At 50.3% G+C, this 18400-nt stretch overlaps 1 protein-coding gene across 23 annotated transcripts in view; it reads right to left on the bottom strand.

Annotated features, from left to right (window-relative positions):
- Positions 1 to 18400, bottom strand: part of PUM1 (pumilio RNA binding family member 1) — a 1043345-nt gene that overhangs the window by 289613 nt on the left and 735332 nt on the right. The window lies entirely within an intron of this gene.

An 18400-nucleotide genomic window follows, 5' to 3' on the forward strand; every position in this document is an offset into this window, starting at 1 on the left:
CTCCTTTTGACATGGTCAACCCCACTTTTTGCCCTAGCACCGACTCTCAAATGAAAGTGCACTGGGTCCCTGCTAACCAGGTCCCATTGCCAGTGCTCTTTCCCCTAAATTAAGGTGAATGTTTAATTGTACAACAACTGGCAAGGCCTTTAGCTCGCCTGTAAGTCCTTAGTAAGTGATACCCTGTCACCAAGGGCATGGGTACTCTAAGGGCTGCAGCATGTGTTATGCCACCCTAAGGGACAAACACACGAACTGCATGCAGACTGTTATTGCAGGCTACGTGAAATGGTGGAAACCATTTTGAAAACTTGACACGGCACACTCCCTGTGTGCTATGCCTATGCACACTGCATAAACTATATGCAAGTCACCTCTACAGCAGGCCTTAAAGCCCTGAGGATGGAAGCATTATATGTGAGGACATAAATGCAAGAGCAGATATGCCCTTGTGATTTCTGGTTCTATTGTCATGACATTGCAAGTTTTCAGAAGCCATCTTGAACATATGTACTGGCCATTAAGTTACTCAGCTATAAAATAGCTTCACTGAAAATAATGGTGCTTAGTATCAAACACCAAGTTTTAATAAATCTGTACTGTTGCCAGTACCAAATTTATTGTGACATGCCCCCAGGGGAGCCTCTGAGGTGCCCCCTGAGACGCTAGTAGTTCTTTAGTGTGCTGGCTGACTGGTCTCACCCACCTGCCACCACAGATGAGTTTGAGCCCTGTAGGTGAAAGCCCACGCTCTTAAGAGGTCAGGAACAAGGCATGCTCTGGCTAGTGATTTAGCATAGCAAACTCAAGGAAATGATGAACTGAGCGCTGAAACTTTTCAGACCCCCCCCCCCCCCTCCCCCTCCCAACCACCCACAAGTCACAGATCTGGGTTGAATCCATCATTCTTTAGCTCACTTCGCCACCTAAGTTCAGACCCAGCTATATGCAAATAAATCTTGACCCTGTGCCTCATGGGAACAGTCCAGCCCGAACTGCCAAGCCAGGTCTTCTCCGAACCGGAAACAAGCATCCTGGGACCGGTTTCTGGGTAACACCCTTCATCATCCAGGCTAGCTTGAATCCAGTGGCAAAGTGAGCAAGGGACCCACGTCTGGGCATACCCTGCCAACTTAGGGCGAACAAAGCAAACACAAGGAGCTGATGGACGGAGTGCTGAAACTTTTCAGAAACTCACCCCCAGTCACAGATCTGGGTTGAATCCATTATCATTCTTTAGCTCTCTGAGAAGCCTAAGCTGCTCATCCACACTGCCACAAACAGAGCACTTGTGATTATTAATTTAAGCCAATAAATGTTTTCTGGATTTTTCACATAATGTACCATGAGTCTGATCCACCCATTTAACAAAGGATCCGGACATCCCTCAAAAGGAGGTGATGGACAGTGACCCCGATTGTGGGGCCAGGATACTGTCCTGTAGGAAGCTGGCTCTGTATATACTATACCTGTGAGAAGGTGGCCTGATATGCAGTGCTCACTATTCTAGTGAACACTATGTATCAGTCCAGCAACCCTTATTGATGATTGGTTGTAAGTCAACCTTATAGACCAGCTATCCTAGTAGCGTGGATACGAGCAGTCTAAGGCTAAAGACTCGAGAGGGCGCGTTAAGCCAGCTGTTTACCACACATATACCCCTTGAATACCAAGTGAAAGGACACCACACAAGTGTTATGAAAATAAACAGTTATTTATTTAAAGATCACAACAGCCCTGTACTCTTTATGAGGACAGGGTACTAAGCACAAACCAAAACTCTTACAAAAATACTTAAGTTAGCACAGTATATACAAATGCCCGAGGGGCACGGAAAACCATATACTCTGAAAGTGGAATGCGAAATTCCTAGCAGGTAAGTACAGTACTAATAGCTTTTGGAATCGCTAGGACTTGACTAGGGAATCGTTAGATTATGTCTAGGAGGCCTAGGGGACTCGGGTGCAGTGTGTGCACTCTCACGCGAGATGCGGGACAAAAGTCTATGGTAGCTAGGAATTAGAAAGTTAGTGTTCTCGGGCGAACCCGACCTGGTAGGGAGAAAACGAAAGTAGATTCTGACCCTTGGATAGTGAGGCTATGCTGGGGCACCGAAATGCCGAAGTTACCTAGCCCAGGGGCTGCAGCTGCATAGGTCTGAAAAGACGTCGGGAATCCTCGTAGACGGACCAGGAGCCGGAAGAAAAGATGCTGGCCGGTGACCAGTGAAGAAAGTTCAGTCGGATCCAAGCCTGGATCTTGAAGATAGATGACACCTGAAAGCAGAGGGGACCAAGTTCGAGACTACTAGCCAGTAGTCAGTGGGCACCAGGAGGGCACCGGATGGTAGCCACCTCGACTAGGTGAGTGGGTGACGCTTGACTCGAAGATCTCACGGACCAGGAGGCGTTGTCGGCGACCAGGATGGAGGATCGAGCTGTCCCACGAAGATAGAAGCTGTCGGCGTCGCTGGACCCAGGATTGGGCAACAAAGCCTTGGCAAATTCAAGCCCACGCGGTGGACCTAAAATGGCGTCTGGAGTGGACCAGGAGGGTCCGGGGTGCCTCTCTTGAAGAAGGAAGCAAAGGCCAGCCTGGAGCAACCAGACCAGCAGTCGTGAAGTCGTTGGGCGTCGTTCAGAGGGCCACAAGCCAGCCGGCTAGTAGCCAAACAACGCGGTGCACAGCAAACAGCAGAAGGGCCCCACGCAGATCGTGGAGATGCAGGGGGGCTGATCTTGGGTGCTGGAGCTGCGCAGGGTCGGGGCTTCTCGGACCCCAAAGCACTCACCAGTGGAGGACACGGTGGGCTTGCAGTAAAGATGTCGTGCAGTCTTGGCGATCGTCGGTCCCTTGAGGTCTCGTCGCACTCACGGTTCTCAGCTGGGCTGTAGAGGTGAGTAGAGGTCAGAGGGGCCAGGGAAGCCGGGTCTCGTCGAGCTGGGTCGTCGGATTCGTGATGAAGGACTTGCAGCAGACCGCAGTGTTCTTTAGGATGGTGCCTGCGGATGCAGGGTGACTACTCCTTAGCCACAAGGGAGAATCTTGAAGAAGAAATCGTGAAGTCCTTTCGAAGAAAGTGGTATCTTGATTCCAAAGATGATCTAATTTTAACAGGGGGCCCGCTCCCATCTTTATACTAAAAAAGGGGGCTGACCCGGTGACTAGGTCCTGCCTATGGGTGGGACTAGGTGGGGGGTGGTTACACCCCTCAGCCATGCCGGACTTCCCCAGGCCAGGGGCTGGTGTGCCCCTGGAACTGGTTCAGACCGGCCTATGCGTAGTGAGCACCGGGGTGCCACTCAGCAGTCACCTTCCTGTAAAGCCCTGCCTACCCAGGATACACAAAACCATGTCTGGGACGGTGCTAGCACCGCCCCTGACAGGAAACCCTTTGTCCAGGCTCCCCTCGCTGGAAGGACTCCCAGCTGTAGGGGGTCAGACTCGTGTCTGTGGTGGCAGCATCCATTTTGTGGAGCTGAGGCTTCAGTTAACTTTAACCGGGGTTCACAGTTACATACATGTCGTGTCCCTCTAGAAGGGTGGAATGCTAACCCCGTCGCCAGAATTGGCGAGGGGTTAGTATTCCAATTCGTATGACACCTTACTCGACATGTTTTGATAAAGCAATACCAAAGATAGCATTTAACCGCGAGGATTATAATGCACTTAAGAGTATATGGTATGCGATATCATGGAGCAGCTATTAGGACTTGATTCCGCAAGCTGCAGACAGGCTCAGCTCATGCCAGAGCACCATCTCACACGATTCCAAGCACTCTGCCTTCAGGATTGTCAAGGCCTGCCATAGGAGTGACTGATAGGAATCTGTGTGTCCATGTTAGGGTTAGGTATAGGTATACTACACCTACAGCAAAGGGTGATTACACGACTTTGCCCCAGCTGTCATGCAGCCAGTTGTGTCAAATTTAGGAGGCCAGCCAGGGGTGGCACAATACATGCTGCAGCCCCTGGCAGCCCTGGGTACACCTATGCCCTGAGTTACAGGGTCTGATAGGGTGGCCCAGTACCAATTGGAAATGTACCTAGGGTACATGGAATCCATTTTAAAGAGAGAGCAGTAGGCCTGGGGTCCTGATTGGCAGGGTCCCAGGTCGACTATGTCCAAAACCAGCTAAAACACAGGGCAAAAAGTTGGGGGCAACCATAGTCAGGATGTACCTTCCTACACAACCCCCCCCCAAACGAAAGGAGATAAGGCTATCCTTGTCCAGGTAAGCCTCTATTACCTAAGTGGCCATATAAGGAAGGACCAGCTCTGGCTTGGTTTCCCCCTGTGTCATGGTCCACTAGGCAACCCCTCACCCTAAGGGTATCTGAGGGTCTCCACCATAGGGAATCTCTGTCTCTGGTGTGTCTTGGGAAAGAAGAAGGCTGATGCTGGGATGGAGTACTGAAGTGAGGCTCCTCTACCTTTGGGCTCAACTTCCTCCAATCACCATCCATCATATGTGCCTTTCTTTCTTTAGCTGAGATGCACTGAGCTCTCAGGGTCAGCCTCTGGCTACCTAAAGCTGGAGGCTGGGTCCCTCTGTTTGGCTTACTGGAGGGACAGGTCAGGTCTGGGGTTTTTAGGCCCCATGTTTGGCTGTGCCCAACAGTGTCCAGCTGTGGGAGTTCCCTAACTACTTTTAAGGGGGATCCCTCAGGAGTCTGACTTATTTTCACTTGGCTGGGTTTACCAGCTTCAGTGACCCTAATCTGCTGATTAAGTGGTTCTTTTGGACAGGGGGCCCTTTGGGGTCCACCACTGGCCTCCCTGGTCTCTTCAGCCCTGGGCTGACTGAGGCAGGGTAGAGAGGTGCAGGTTACCTGCTCCAGACTGGGTCCCACCTGGGAAGGGTCCACTGCCATCAGGGGCTCTGCCAGGCTAGGCCTGACTACCTCTGGGGCAGTTCCTTCAACAGGGGTAGAGTCAGTTCCCTGAGGAGGCTGGCTCTCACCTAGTGTCTGGGAGGGGGGAGACTCTTCTTCCTCCTCAAGGCTCTCTGTTTGAGTGGAGTGATCCATTGTTTCAGGCTTCACAACCTCACTATCTGTCTGAGTAGAGGCTGAGACCATTTCAACCTTGCCAACCTTTTCAGGGAGGACTGGTGCTTGGACTGGGGCTGTAGCTATTACTGCCCCACTAACCTGTCTGGATAGGCCTATCATTCTGGAATGAGTTTCTTGTTCCACTTCAGCCCATGCTGAGAGTTCCAGGTCATTCCCCAGTAAGCAATCTACAGGTAGGTTATCTGTCACTGCCACTCTCATGGGCCCTGTGACATTACCCCAGCTGAGCTTGACTACTGCCATGGGATGCCTTCTCTTCATTCCATGAATGTCTGTCACCTGATAAGTAAAACCAGGGGTCAGTTGAGCAGAGGGGACCAGATGGTCACTCACCATGGTGAGGCTGGCCCCTGTGTCTCTGAATGCCTCAACTTTCTGACCATTCACTAACACTTCTTGTCTATACTTTCCCAAAATGTGGGGTCCAGTAGTGAAGTTGGCAAACCCCATGCCAGTCTCACAGACAAGAGTGTGGCCAGGGAACCTGGCTAAGCCATAGTCCTCCTGATTGCCCAAAGTAATGCCCACCACATTCTTGGGGGCACTCCCACCACCTGGGGGATTACCACTAGTGGTAACAGGAGGTTTAGGAGTATTACCTGGGGGTGTATTTCCCTTATTACCATTTTTAGGGCAACTGGCATCACTTTTGTAATGGCCCACCTGTTTACAGGTATGGCAATAAGGTTTCTTCTGTTCTGAAGGAGTGTTCTGGGACCCACCACCCTTGTTGGAGTTTTGGGGCCCTAGGGAAGTCTTCTCTGTGGATTTATCCCCACCCTTCTCTTGAGGCTTGGTTGATTCCTTTTTCTGGTCACCACCCTGGTTTTTAGGCCTAACCCTGGTTCTGACCCATTTGTCTGCCCTCTTACCCAATTCCTGTGGAGAGGTCAACTCAGAGTCTACCAGGTGCTGATGTAATAACTGGTTCTGACAATTATTTAAGATTTGCTCCCTCATAATTAGATTATACAATCCTTTAAAATCAGTAACCTTACTACCCAGTAGCCAGCCTTCAAAAGCCTTAGTGGCACAATCAACAAAGTCAGTCCAATCTTGAGACTGAGTTTTCTGGGTGTCTCTGAACAGCATCCTGTATTGTTCAGTGGTTAAACCAAACCCATCAACCAGTACATTTTTCAAGACTTGGTAATTGTTAGCATCCTCCACCCTTGTGGTGAGGAGCTTATCTCTACCTTTACCATCAAAGGAGAGCCACAAGATAGCTGCCCACTTACTTTGGGGAACACCCTGCACAGTGCAGGCTCTCTCCAAAGCAGTAATCCATTTGTGGATGTCATCCCCTTCTTTAAAGGGGGGCACTATCTTATTCAGGTGCTTTGTATCAAAACTCCTTTCCCTATTGCTAGGTTTATTGCTGCCACCAGTGGGAACTAGCCCACATAATTCTTGCTCTCTAGCAAGGGCAAGTCTCTCTTTGGCCAGGGCAAGTTCTTCCCTTTCAATCCTCAGTTTGACTGCCCTTTCTTCAGCTTCATACACTCTCCTCTTAGGGGAAGACATTCCTCTGTGAGAAGAGTTGAGAGAGCCATTGGTTCGAAAGGATCTGCTAGAGCCTCTTGATAGAGACCTAACTCGTCCATTCCCAATGTTAAGCTGACCTGAGAGTGGGCCCAGGAGTTCCCCAGTACCAAGCTCATGTCTGCTTAAGTTGGACCTGCTTAGTCTGCTGACTTCTACCTGTCCCTTATCTGCCTCATCCCCTGATAACTCATCCTCATCCTCAGCAACATCTGCCTCAAGGAGGGGATGGATATCAAAGGGACCCTGTAAGGAGGGCAAACTTCCATCTGGATTAGAAGGGTCTGGGTTACCAGCCCTACTGGCATCATAAGCCTCTAAGAGACCAATCAGAAAGGAAGTGGTGGGGTTAGACCCCTGTTTTAGTTTCCTGAGAGTACACACTTGTCTCATCTCATGGAAGCTAAGAGCAGTATATTTTGAAGGGATGACCTGTGGAGGGTCAACTGACACAAGGGGAGACTCAGTGTTTCCTCCTGTGGCCGACATACTGCTTCTAGTGTGGTGTAAGTGATGCACCTACCTACACTATGTGTTACCTACTGATCCCTTGCTAAGAGTTGCAGCCAAGGTGTGCTAAGCCTTGAGGAGCTACAACAGCTGGTTCAGTAGAACTCAGAGTATTCTAAGCTTTAGTTATATGTACCTAACAGTACTTATGTGATCTTTCAACAAGATATTCTTAGGATACGTGTGGTAAAACAACAGCAAGCTCAAATCCCAACCGCTGCTCACCAATGTGAGAAGGTGGCCTGATATGCAGTGCTCACTATTCTAGTGAACACTATGTATCAGTCCAGCAACCCTTATTGATGATTGGTTGTAAGTCAACCTTATAGACCAGCTATCCTAGTAGCGTGGATACGAGCAGTCTAAGGCTAAAGACTCGAGAGGGCGCGTTAAGCCAGCTGTTTACCACACATATACCCCTTGAATACCAAGTGAAAGGACACCACACAAGTGTTATGAAAATAAACAGTTATTTATTTAAAGATCACAACAGCCCTGTACTCTTTATGAGGACAGGGTACTAAGCACAAACCAAAACTCTTACAAAAATACTTAAGTTAGCACAGTATATACAAATGCCCGAGGGGCACGGAAAACCATATACTCTGAAAGTGGAATGCGAAATTCCTAGCAGGTAAGTACAGTACTAATAGCTTTTGGAATCGCTAGGACTTGACTAGGGAATCGTTAGATTATGTCTAGGAGGCCTAGGGGACTCGGGTGCAGTGTGTGCACTCTCACGCGAGATGCGGGACAAAAGTCTATGGTAGCTAGGAATTAGAAAGTTAGTGTTCTCGGGCGAACCCGACCTGGTAGGGAGAAAACGAAAGTAGATTCTGACCCTTGGATAGTGAGGCTATGCTGGGGCACCGAAATGCCGAAGTTACCTAGCCCAGGGGCTGCAGCTGCATAGGTCTGAAAAGACGTCGGGAATCCTCGTAGACGGACCAGGAGCCGGAAGAAAAGATGCTGGCCGGTGACCAGTGAAGAAAGTTCAGTCGGATCCAAGCCTGGATCTTGAAGATAGATGACACCTGAAAGCAGAGGGGACCAAGTTCGAGACTACTAGCCAGTAGTCAGTGGGCACCAGGAGGGCACCGGATGGTAGCCACCTCGACTAGGTGAGTGGGTGACGCTTGACTCGAAGATCTCACGGACCAGGAGGCGTTGTCGGCGACCAGGATGGAGGATCGAGCTGTCCCACGAAGATAGAAGCTGTCGGCGTCGCTGGACCCAGGATTGGGCAACAAAGCCTTGGCAAATTCAAGCCCACGCGGTGGACCTAAAATGGCGTCTGGAGTGGACCAGGAGGGTCCGGGGTGCCTCTCTTGAAGAAGGAAGCAAAGGCCAGCCTGGAGCAACCAGACCAGCAGTCGTGAAGTCGTTGGGCGTCGTTCAGAGGGCCACAAGCCAGCCGGCTAGTAGCCAAACAACGCGGTGCACAGCAAACAGCAGAAGGGCCCCACGCAGATCGTGGAGATGCAGGGGGGCTGATCTTGGGTGCTGGAGCTGCGCAGGGTCGGGGCTTCTCGGACCCCAAAGCACTCACCAGTGGAGGACACGGTGGGCTTGCAGTAAAGATGTCGTGCAGTCTTGGCGATCGTCGGTCCCTTGAGGTCTCGTCGCACTCACGGTTCTCAGCTGGGCTGTAGAGGTGAGTAGAGGTCAGAGGGGCCAGGGAAGCCGGGTCTCGTCGAGCTGGGTCGTCGGATTCGTGATGAAGGACTTGCAGCAGACCGCAGTGTTCTTTAGGATGGTGCCTGCGGATGCAGGGTGACTACTCCTTAGCCACAAGGGAGAATCTTGAAGAAGAAATCGTGAAGTCCTTTCGAAGAAAGTGGTATCTTGATTCCAAAGATGATCTAATTTTAACAGGGGGCCCGCTCCCATCTTTATACTAAAAAAGGGGGCTGACCCGGTGACTAGGTCCTGCCTATGGGTGGGACTAGGTGGGGGGTGGTTACACCCCTCAGCCATGCCGGACTTCCCCAGGCCAGGGGCTGGTGTGCCCCTGGAACTGGTTCAGACCGGCCTATGCGTAGTGAGCACCGGGGTGCCACTCAGCAGTCACCTTCCTGTAAAGCCCTGCCTACCCAGGATACACAAAACCATGTCTGGGACGGTGCTAGCACCGCCCCTGACAGGAAACCCTTTGTCCAGGCTCCCCTCGCTGGAAGGACTCCCAGCTGTAGGGGGTCAGACTCGTGTCTGTGGTGGCAGCATCCATTTTGTGGAGCTGAGGCTTCAGTTAACTTTAACCGGGGTTCACAGTTACATACATGTCGTGTCCCTCTAGAAGGGTGGAATGCTAACCCCGTCGCCAGAATTGGCGAGGGGTTAGTATTCCAATTCGTATGACACCTTACTCGACATGTTTTGATAAAGCAATACCAAAGATAGCATTTAACCGCGAGGATTATAATGCACTTAAGAGTATATGGTATGCGATATCATGGAGCAGCTATTAGGACTTGATTCCGCAAGCTGCAGACAGGCTCAGCTCATGCCAGAGCACCATCTCACACGATTCCAAGCACTCTGCCTTCAGGATTGTCAAGGCCTGCCATAGGAGTGACTGATAGGAATCTGTGTGTCCATGTTAGGGTTAGGTATAGGTATACTACACCTACAGCAAAGGGTGATTACACGACTTTGCCCCAGCTGTCATGCAGCCAGTTGTGTCAAATTTAGGAGGCCAGCCAGGGGTGGCACAATACATGCTGCAGCCCCTGGCAGCCCTGGGTACACCTATGCCCTGAGTTACAGGGTCTGATAGGGTGGCCCAGTACCAATTGGAAATGTACCTAGGGTACATGGAATCCATTTTAAAGAGAGAGCAGTAGGCCTGGGGTCCTGATTGGCAGGGTCCCAGGTCGACTATGTCCAAAACCAGCTAAAACACAGGGCAAAAAGTTGGGGGCAACCATAGTCAGGATGTACCTTCCTACAATACCAAAGTGAGGTATAGTGTGCAGAGTCCAGTGAAACCCCAAAGGTAGGCAGAGGTAAAAGTAGATAGCACCTTACTCTCTATTTGTGGTAGTGTGGTCGAGCAGTAAGGCTTTATCAGAGGGTAGCGTTAAGCATTTCTTATACACAGTCAGCAAATGATTTCACACACTCAAAGACTGAACTTCTGACCAATTGTTTTTATATAAAAGTATTCTTTTAGTTATTTTATTTTCTAGAACCAAGCAAGCCTGGCACAGGTAAGCCATAACAGTAGTACTTTACAGTAAACATGCAGTTGTAACACCGTTAGGATTGCAATTGTATATGCACTTTATTTTGATTACAGTACTGTTACTGAAAATGCAATGCTTTGGAAATATAGTACAATCAATCAATCACAGAATTGGTATAGCGCACTACTCACCCGGTAGGGTCTCAAGGCGCTGGGGGGGGGGGGGGGGGGGGGGGGGCGGGGGGGGGGGGGGGGTGGCCGGGGGGGGCTGAGGGGTCCGTTACTGCTCGAAAAGCCAGGTCTTGAGTTGCTTTCTGAAGGAGAGATGGTCCTGGGTCAGCCGAAGGTGGATGGGGAGGGAGTTCCATGTCTTAGCCACCTGGTAGGAGAAGGATCTTCCTTCGGTGGTGGCTCTACGAATGCGTGGTATGGTGGCGAGAGCGAGGCTGGTCGATCGTAGCTGGCGGGTGGGCATGTAGAAAGTCAGGCGGTTGTTGAGGTACTTGGGGCCCAGCTCGTGGAGAGCCTTGTATGCGTGGGTGAGGAGTCTGAACGTGATCCTCTTGCTGACGGGGAGCCAGTGCAGGTCTCAGGTGGCTGGAGATGTGGCTGTGTCGGGGGATGTCCAGGACGAGTTATGCGGAGGCGTTCTGCATGCGCTGGAGTCTTTTCTGTAGTTTGGCTGTGGTTCCAGCGTAGAGGGTGTTTGCATAGTCCAGTCGGCTGGTGACGAGCGCCTGGGTGACAGTCTTCCTGGTTTCGGTGGGGATCCATCGGAAGATCTTACGGAGCATGCGAAGGGTGTTGACGCACGATGATGAGACGGCGTTGACTTGTCTGGTCATCGAGAGGGAGGCGTCCAGGATGAAGCCCAGGTTGCGTGCATGGTACGTTGGTTTGGGAGTGGTGCCCAGGGCAGGGGGCCACCAGGAGTCGTCCCAGGCGGAGGGCGACGATCCCAGGATGAGGACTTCCGTCTTATCGGAGTTCAGTTTCAGGCTGCTGTTCTTCATCCACTCGGCGACGTCTTTGGTGAGGGAGAGGATCAGCTGGGTGTCGTCGGCGTAGGAGATAATGTTGAGGTTGTGTTGGCGTGCGATGGCTGCGAGAGGGCTCATGTAGACGTTGAAGAGGGTTGGGCTGAGTGATGATCCTTGTGGTACGCCGCAGATGACTTCGGTGGCCTCGGATCTGAACGGGGGAGGCGGACTCTCTGGGTTCTTCCAGCGAGGAACGAGATGGTCAACTCCAGTGCCTTCTCTTGGATTCCGATGTTGCTGAGGCGCTGTGCTGGGGTGCAGTGGCAGACAGTGTTGAATGCTGCTGAGAGGTCCAGGAGGATGAGGGAAGCTGTTTCCCTGTTGTCGAGCAGGGATCTGATGTCATCGGTGGCTGCGATCAGGGCGGTCTCGGTGCTGTGGTTGGCTCGGAAACAAGATTGCGAGGGGTCGAGGGATCCGTTCTTCTCGAGGAAGGCAGCGAGCTGTCTGTTGACGATCTTCTCGATGACTTTGGCAGGAAAAGGGAGGAGCGAGATGGGGCGGAAGTTCTTGAGGTCGGTGGGGTCCGCTGTTGGTTTCTTCAGGAGGGCGCTGAGCTCGGCATGCTTTCAGCTCTCCGGGAAGGTGGCGGTGTTGAAGGAGATGTTGATGATGTCCCGGAGTTGGGGTGCGATGATGGAGTCGAACTTGTTGAAGACGTGGTGGGGGCATGGGTCGGTTGGTGATCCGGAGTGGATGGTGTTCATCGTGCGAGTGGTGTCTTCGGTGCTGACCGGGGTCCAGTTGCAGAGGGTGGTGGTGGGGGGCGCTGTTTCGGTGTTTGGGTGCGTGGTTGGTGCGCCGAAGCTGTTGTGTATGTCGGCGATCTTGCGGTGGAAGAAGGAGGCGAGTGAGTCGCAGAGGTCTGGTGAGGGAGTGATGTCGTTTCCGGCGCTGGGGTTGAAGAACTCTTTGACGATGCTGAAGAGTTCCTTGCTGTTGTGGGTGTTGTTTTCAAGTCGTTCTTTGAATGTTAACCTTTTGGTGGTGCGGATCAGCTGGTGGTGTTTGCGGGTGGCTTTCTTGAGGGCGGTCATGTTGTCTGTGGTCTGGTCTTGGTGCCAGGCTTTCTCGAGGCTGCGGCAGTTCTTCTTGGAGTTTTTGAGTTCGTCGGTGAAACAAGAGGCTTTCTTGCTGCCGGGTCTGATGGGAGGGGTCTTCAGTGGTGCGAGGTCATCTGCGCAGTCGGTGAGCCACTGTGTGAGGATGCGGGCTGCTTCGTTGGGGTCCGTTGCGCTAGCGGAGGGTTCTGTCTGAGGGAGGTGGTGAGCTGGTCGGCGGTGACCTTGCTCCAGCTCCTGCGGGGAACCTGTTGCTGGTGGTGGTGGGTCGTGGTTCTCCTGAAGCTGAAGTTGGCGCAGCTGTGGTCGGTCCAATGGAGTCCAGTGGTGTGGTTGAAGGAAATGTGCTTGCTGGAGGAGAAGACCGGGTCAAGTGTGTGGCCGGCATGGTGGGTGGGGGTGTTCACCAGTTAATTGAGTCCGAGGTTGGCGAGGTTGTCCAGCAGGGTGGTGGTGTTCCTGTCCGTGGTGTTCTCCAGGTGGAAGTTGAAGTCCCCTAAGAGGATGTAGTCAGCGGAGAGGAGGGCGTGTGGGCTGATGAAGTCTGCGATGTCTTCGCTGAATTGTGTGTGTGGTCCAGGGGGGTTTGTAGATGAGGGTGCCTCTGAGGGACGTCTTCGGGTTGGTGTGTATCTGGAAGTGGAGGTGCTCGACTGCGGTGAAGGTGTCGGAGTTGGTCGTGATGCGGATGGTGTTCTTGTGTACAATGGCGATGCCTCCTGCGGTCTGGTTGACGCGGTCCCTCCGGGTGATCTTGTAGCCTTCCGGGATGGCTATGGCGAGGTCGGGGGCTGAGGAGGCGTTCATCCAGGTTTCTGTGAGGAAGGCGACATCTGGTGATGTTGTGTTGAGGAGGTTCCAGAGTTCCACGGCGTGCCTGTGGATGGAGCGGGTGTTGAGCAGGATGCACTTGAGGTGATTATTGTTGGTGCTCGGCTTGGCGGGTGCGGGGCAGGTGAATTGGCAGGCTTGGCAGGTGAAGGGTCCGTGCGTGCGCCTCGGGTTGGCTTGGTAGCAGGCGGCGGGTCGGCTGGCGTTGAGTGCGTGGAGGGTGGCGGCGTTGTTGGTCCGCCGGGAACGCTGGCATCGTCGAGGACCAGGGGTCTGGGCGTAGACAGGCTTGCCTTTGGCGCGCCCGTTGCGCGTACGCGCGGGCTCCATTTAAGGCGAAGAGGGAGGAGCAGCTGGGAGCGGGGCGACCAATGGGGAAACAGGAAGAGAAGGGGGAGGGCCGCGAGGGAGCGGCGGCGGGAAGCAGGGAGCAGAGGGAGGTCACACCAGGGGTACAGAAAGAAGCGCAACAAAAACCTACTTGACAGAAGAAAAAGACTAACACAGTGAATACAATGCAATACAATCAAAAACGAGGGCACAGCAGGGTAAAAGCGGGGGAACCAAGAACGAGCAGCAGCGAGGGGGCACCGAGGTCAGGGACGGACCTGTAGCAGAGATGAGCCTTCAGCTGGTGGGCCGTGCGGCGTACATATATTTTGTATAGGCTTTTTAGTAAAATGACCAGTAGATTACTTTACAGATTACTTTTCTTACACAGTACAGTATGCCTGGACACTGCTCTGGGACATTTCCTGTAAACAGGTGAGTAAAAGCCTTTGTTATTTAGTACAGTTTTAAAAGTATTTCTTCGATTTTCCAACTCCACACTTCGAAACATTTCACAGAAAAACAGTCTTGTTATCCTATGGAGGAAAGGAAAATGCTACTTACCAGTATGCATCTGTTCTTGGCATGTAGAGCTGCAGAGTCCTACACTTAGCAATAGATCGCCACCTGGTGTTGGGCTCGGATGATTGCAGGTGGTTGTCTTCTTGGAAGAAGTCTTTGTAGTCATGAGATAGGTGACTCCTCCCTTGGGCAATACTGCGCATGGTCATTGACCATCCTCAGATTGTTTTTCGCCATGATGGGAAATGATGGAGTTAGTAGAAGTAAAGAGAAAGGATGTCCATGCGTGTGCATCTAAGTAAGATGAGTCCTGGAACAGATACAATTCCCGGGGGAGGCGGGAGGGCGTGTAGGACTCTGCAGCTCTACATGCCAAGAACAGATGCATACTGGTAAGTAGCATTTTCCGTTCGAGGCATATGAGCTGCAGATCCTACACTTAGCAACGATTGTGCAGCAGTGTCTCCCCTAGCGGTGGTCGCTTGTATCCGTTGCAGCATACTGAAATAGTGTTTTAAGGACAGCTTGGCCCACTGCAGCTTGCTGCTTGGCTTGCACATCAACACAATAGTGTTTAGTGAAGTTGTGTATTGTAGACCATGTTGCTGCCTTGCATATGTCCTCTAGTGGTATGTTTCCTAAGAAAGCCATAGAGGCTCCTAGATTGCGAGTGGAGTGTGCTCTAGGAGGAACTGTTAGTGTACGTTTAGCTTTTTGATAGCATATTTGAATACACTTTACAATCCATCGGGCAATTCCTCCTTTAGATATGGGATTGTCTTTGTGTGGGGGAGAGAAAGATACAAATAGTTGTTTTGTCTTTCTGAAGGATTTAGTCCTGTCTGTGTAGTATAGTAGAGCTCTTCTAACATCTACGGTGTGTAAAGCCCTTTCTGCAACAGAGTACGTTTTTTGAAAAAACACTGGTAACTCTACTGATCGGTTTAGGTGAAAAGGAGTAATCAATTTTGGCAGGAATTTTGGATTGGGTCTAAGAACCACTTTGTTAGGATGTATTTGAAAAAATGGTTCTTCTATTGTGAATGCTTGTATTTCACTAACTCTTCTGAGAGAGGTGATGTTAACAAGGAAGGCAGTTTTCCATGTTAGAAATTGCAGTTCACACTTACGTAAATGCTCAAAAGGGGGTCCCTTGAGTCTTGTAAGGACCACATTTAGGTTCCATACTGGAGCAGGTGGTAACCTAGGTGGTATTATTCGTTTTAATCCTTCCATAAATGCTTTTATTGCAGGTACTCTAAAGAGAGATAGATGTTGTCTATTTTGTAAATACGCTGCAATTGCTGCTAGATGCAGGCGTATGGAAGAATAAGCCAAATTGGACCTTTGTAGGTGTAGAAGGTAGCAAATGATATTTTGGATGGAAAGATCCAGTGGATCAATGTGATGGTTGTTACAGTATATTGCAAATCTTTTCCACTTAGCAGCATAACATGCTCTGGTAGTGGGTCTTCCAGCTTCTGTAATGATATTCATAGTCTGGTGGCAAGTTTAAGTAACCAAACTCTAGGAGTTCAGGAGCCAGATCGCCAAATTCAGTTGGCTTGGTTCTGGGTGCCTTATTTCTCCATGGTTCTGTGTTAACAGGGATGGCGTGAGCCGTAATTTCTGATGTGGAACCAGTGAGAAATCTAGTAGTGTGGTGAACCACGGCTGGCGTGCCCATGTGGGGGCCATTAGTATTAGTTTGAGAGACTGTTGTCTGAGCTTGCGTACTACTAGTGGAATGAGTGGGAGAGGCGGAAAAGCGTACGCAAATCTGCCTGACCAGTTCATCCATATTGCATTCCCATCCGACTGTGGGTGTGGGAACCTGGCGGCAAAGGTTGGGCATTTTGCATTTTCGTGGGTGGCAAACAGGTCTATCTGTGGATGCCCCCACATTTGGAAGAATGGTTGTAGAACTTGTGGGTGTATCTGTCTGGTGTATGTTTTGAGGAATGGCCCATCTCCAAATGTTCTGTGCAAGCAGGGACAGTTGCAGAGAGTGTGCCCCCCCCCCCCCTGTTTTTGTATATAATACATGGCTGTCATATTGTCCGTCCGGACTAGGACAGGTTTGTTTTGTATTTGTACTTGAAAAGTTTGGAGTGAAGGAAAATTGCTAGCAACTCCAAATGGTTGATGTGGAACTGTTTGTTGATTGTCCCACTAACCTTGTGTGGTATAATGCAAGAGATGAGCTCCCCATCCTGTGAGGGATGCATCTGTTGTGAGCACTATCTGTGGAACAGGGTCTAGGAACGGCCGTCCCTTTGTCAAGTTTTTGGTGTTCCACCATTGCAGAGAGCGATATGTATGGCTGTCTACCAACACCAGGTCTGTGAGCCGACCTTGAGCCTGATTCCACTGTTGTGCTAGACATTCTTGTAGTGGGCGCATTTGAAGTCTTGCGTGAGGGACTATAAAGATGCAAGACGCCATCATGCCTATTAGTTTCATGAACACTCTGTCTTAGAGAGAGTGCTGGCATTGAAAAAGGGAGACTAAGTTCTGAATACTTTGAATCCTGGCTTGATTGGGATACGCTAGAGCTGCTGTGGTGTCTATTGTAGCTCCTAGATATTGATGAGCGTGCAAAGGCTCTAGGTGCGACTTGGTGTAGTTTATCGTAAACCCTAAGTCGTGCAATTTATGAATTGTTTGTTTAGTGTGTTGTACACACTGGTTGAACGATCTTGATTTTATGAGCCAGTCGTCGAGGTAAGGGAAGACATGTATTTGTTGTCTTCTGAGATGTGCTACTACTACTGCTAAGCACTTTGTAAACACTTGTGGTGCTGTTGTGACCCCGAATGGAAGGACTTTGAACTGATAGTGTTGTCCTTGTATGACAAACCTTAGATACTTCCTGTGCGCAGGATGTATAGGAATGTGAAAGTAGGCGTCCTTTAGGTCTAGTGTGGACAGAAAATCTCCCTGTTGTAGTAATGGGAGTACTTGTTGTAAAGTGATCATGTGAAAATGATCCGATTGTATGTAGTGGTTGAGGGGCCTGAGGTCGAGAATTGGTCTTAATGTCAAGTCCTTTTTGGGAATTAGGAAGTACAGGGAGTAAACTCATGTTCCTTGTTCCTCTAAAGGAACTACTTGAATAGCATCTTTTTGTAGAAGTGCTAGAACTTCCTGTTGAAGCAGAGTTATATGGTCTGTGGACATTGGACGCTGCCTGGGTGGTATGTTTGGGGGGAATGCTGTGAGTTCTAGGCAGTAGCCATGTTGGATAATTTGTCTTACCCACCTGTCTGTTGTGATGGAGTTCCAGACAGGTAGGAACTGTGAAAGTCTGCTCCCCACAGGAGTGGAATGCTGTAGGGGAGGCAGAGGGAAGTCACTGTTTGGGAGTGAAAGACTAGCGGTTGATGTGATTACCTCTGCCTCTTCCCTTGTTGTTGTTGCCTCTGTATCCTCCTCTAAAATAGCCTTAGTTAGAGGAGGTTTGTGTGTTTGTCTTAAAAGATGATGTGGACTCTGTGCCTGTTTGCTTTGATCCTCCTCTATAGAAGGAGTGGCAAACAGAGCTTTTATTCTGGGTGGATTGCAATGCACCCATAGACTTAGCTGTGTCTGTGTCTTTTTTCATCTTCTCTAGTGTGTTGTCTACCTCCGGCCCGAACAAACTGTTTTGATTGAAGGGCTGGTTCAAGATGGTAGTTTGTACCTCTGGTTTAAAACCTGAAATGCGTAACCATGCATGACATCTGAGAATCACACTAGTATTGGCTGCTCTGGATGCTGCGTCAGCTACATCTAGTGCGCATTTAATTGAGGCATTAGATATTAGTTTGCCTTCTTGTAAGAGCTCTGCTGCCTGATCTTTGTTTTGATCTGGGAGATGTTCCATTAACTTTTCTAGTTGGTCGTAGTGAGCCCTGTCGTAGCGTGATAGTAAGGCTTGTGTGTTTGCTATGCGGCATATGTTTGCTGCTTGTGCAGCAATCCTTTTTCCCCGACGCATCAATTTTTGATTCTTTGTCAGGCGGGCCGTGTCACCAGAAGTTTGGGAGTTTGCTCTTTTACGTGCATTTGACACTACCAAAGAGTCTAGTGGCAGATGTCCCTTAATATAGACCGGATCAGCTGGTGCTGGTGTATACTTTTTTTCTACTCTGGGATTTAGCACCCTACATCTTACTGGATCTTTAAAAATGTCTGGATCATGTTTAATAACTCCTTTGATCATAGGTAACATTTGAGTAGACCTTTGTGACTGCTCAAAAGTGTCTAGTAAGAAATCCTCCTCAATGGCATCAGAGTGCATTGACACCCCATGGTAAAGGGCA

The sequence above is a fragment of the Lissotriton vulgaris genome, chromosome 2_1 (genome assembly GCF_964263255.1).
Source record: "Lissotriton vulgaris chromosome 2_1, aLisVul1.2, whole genome shotgun sequence".
Classification (NCBI taxonomy): domain Eukaryota; kingdom Metazoa; phylum Chordata; class Amphibia; order Caudata; family Salamandridae; genus Lissotriton; species Lissotriton vulgaris.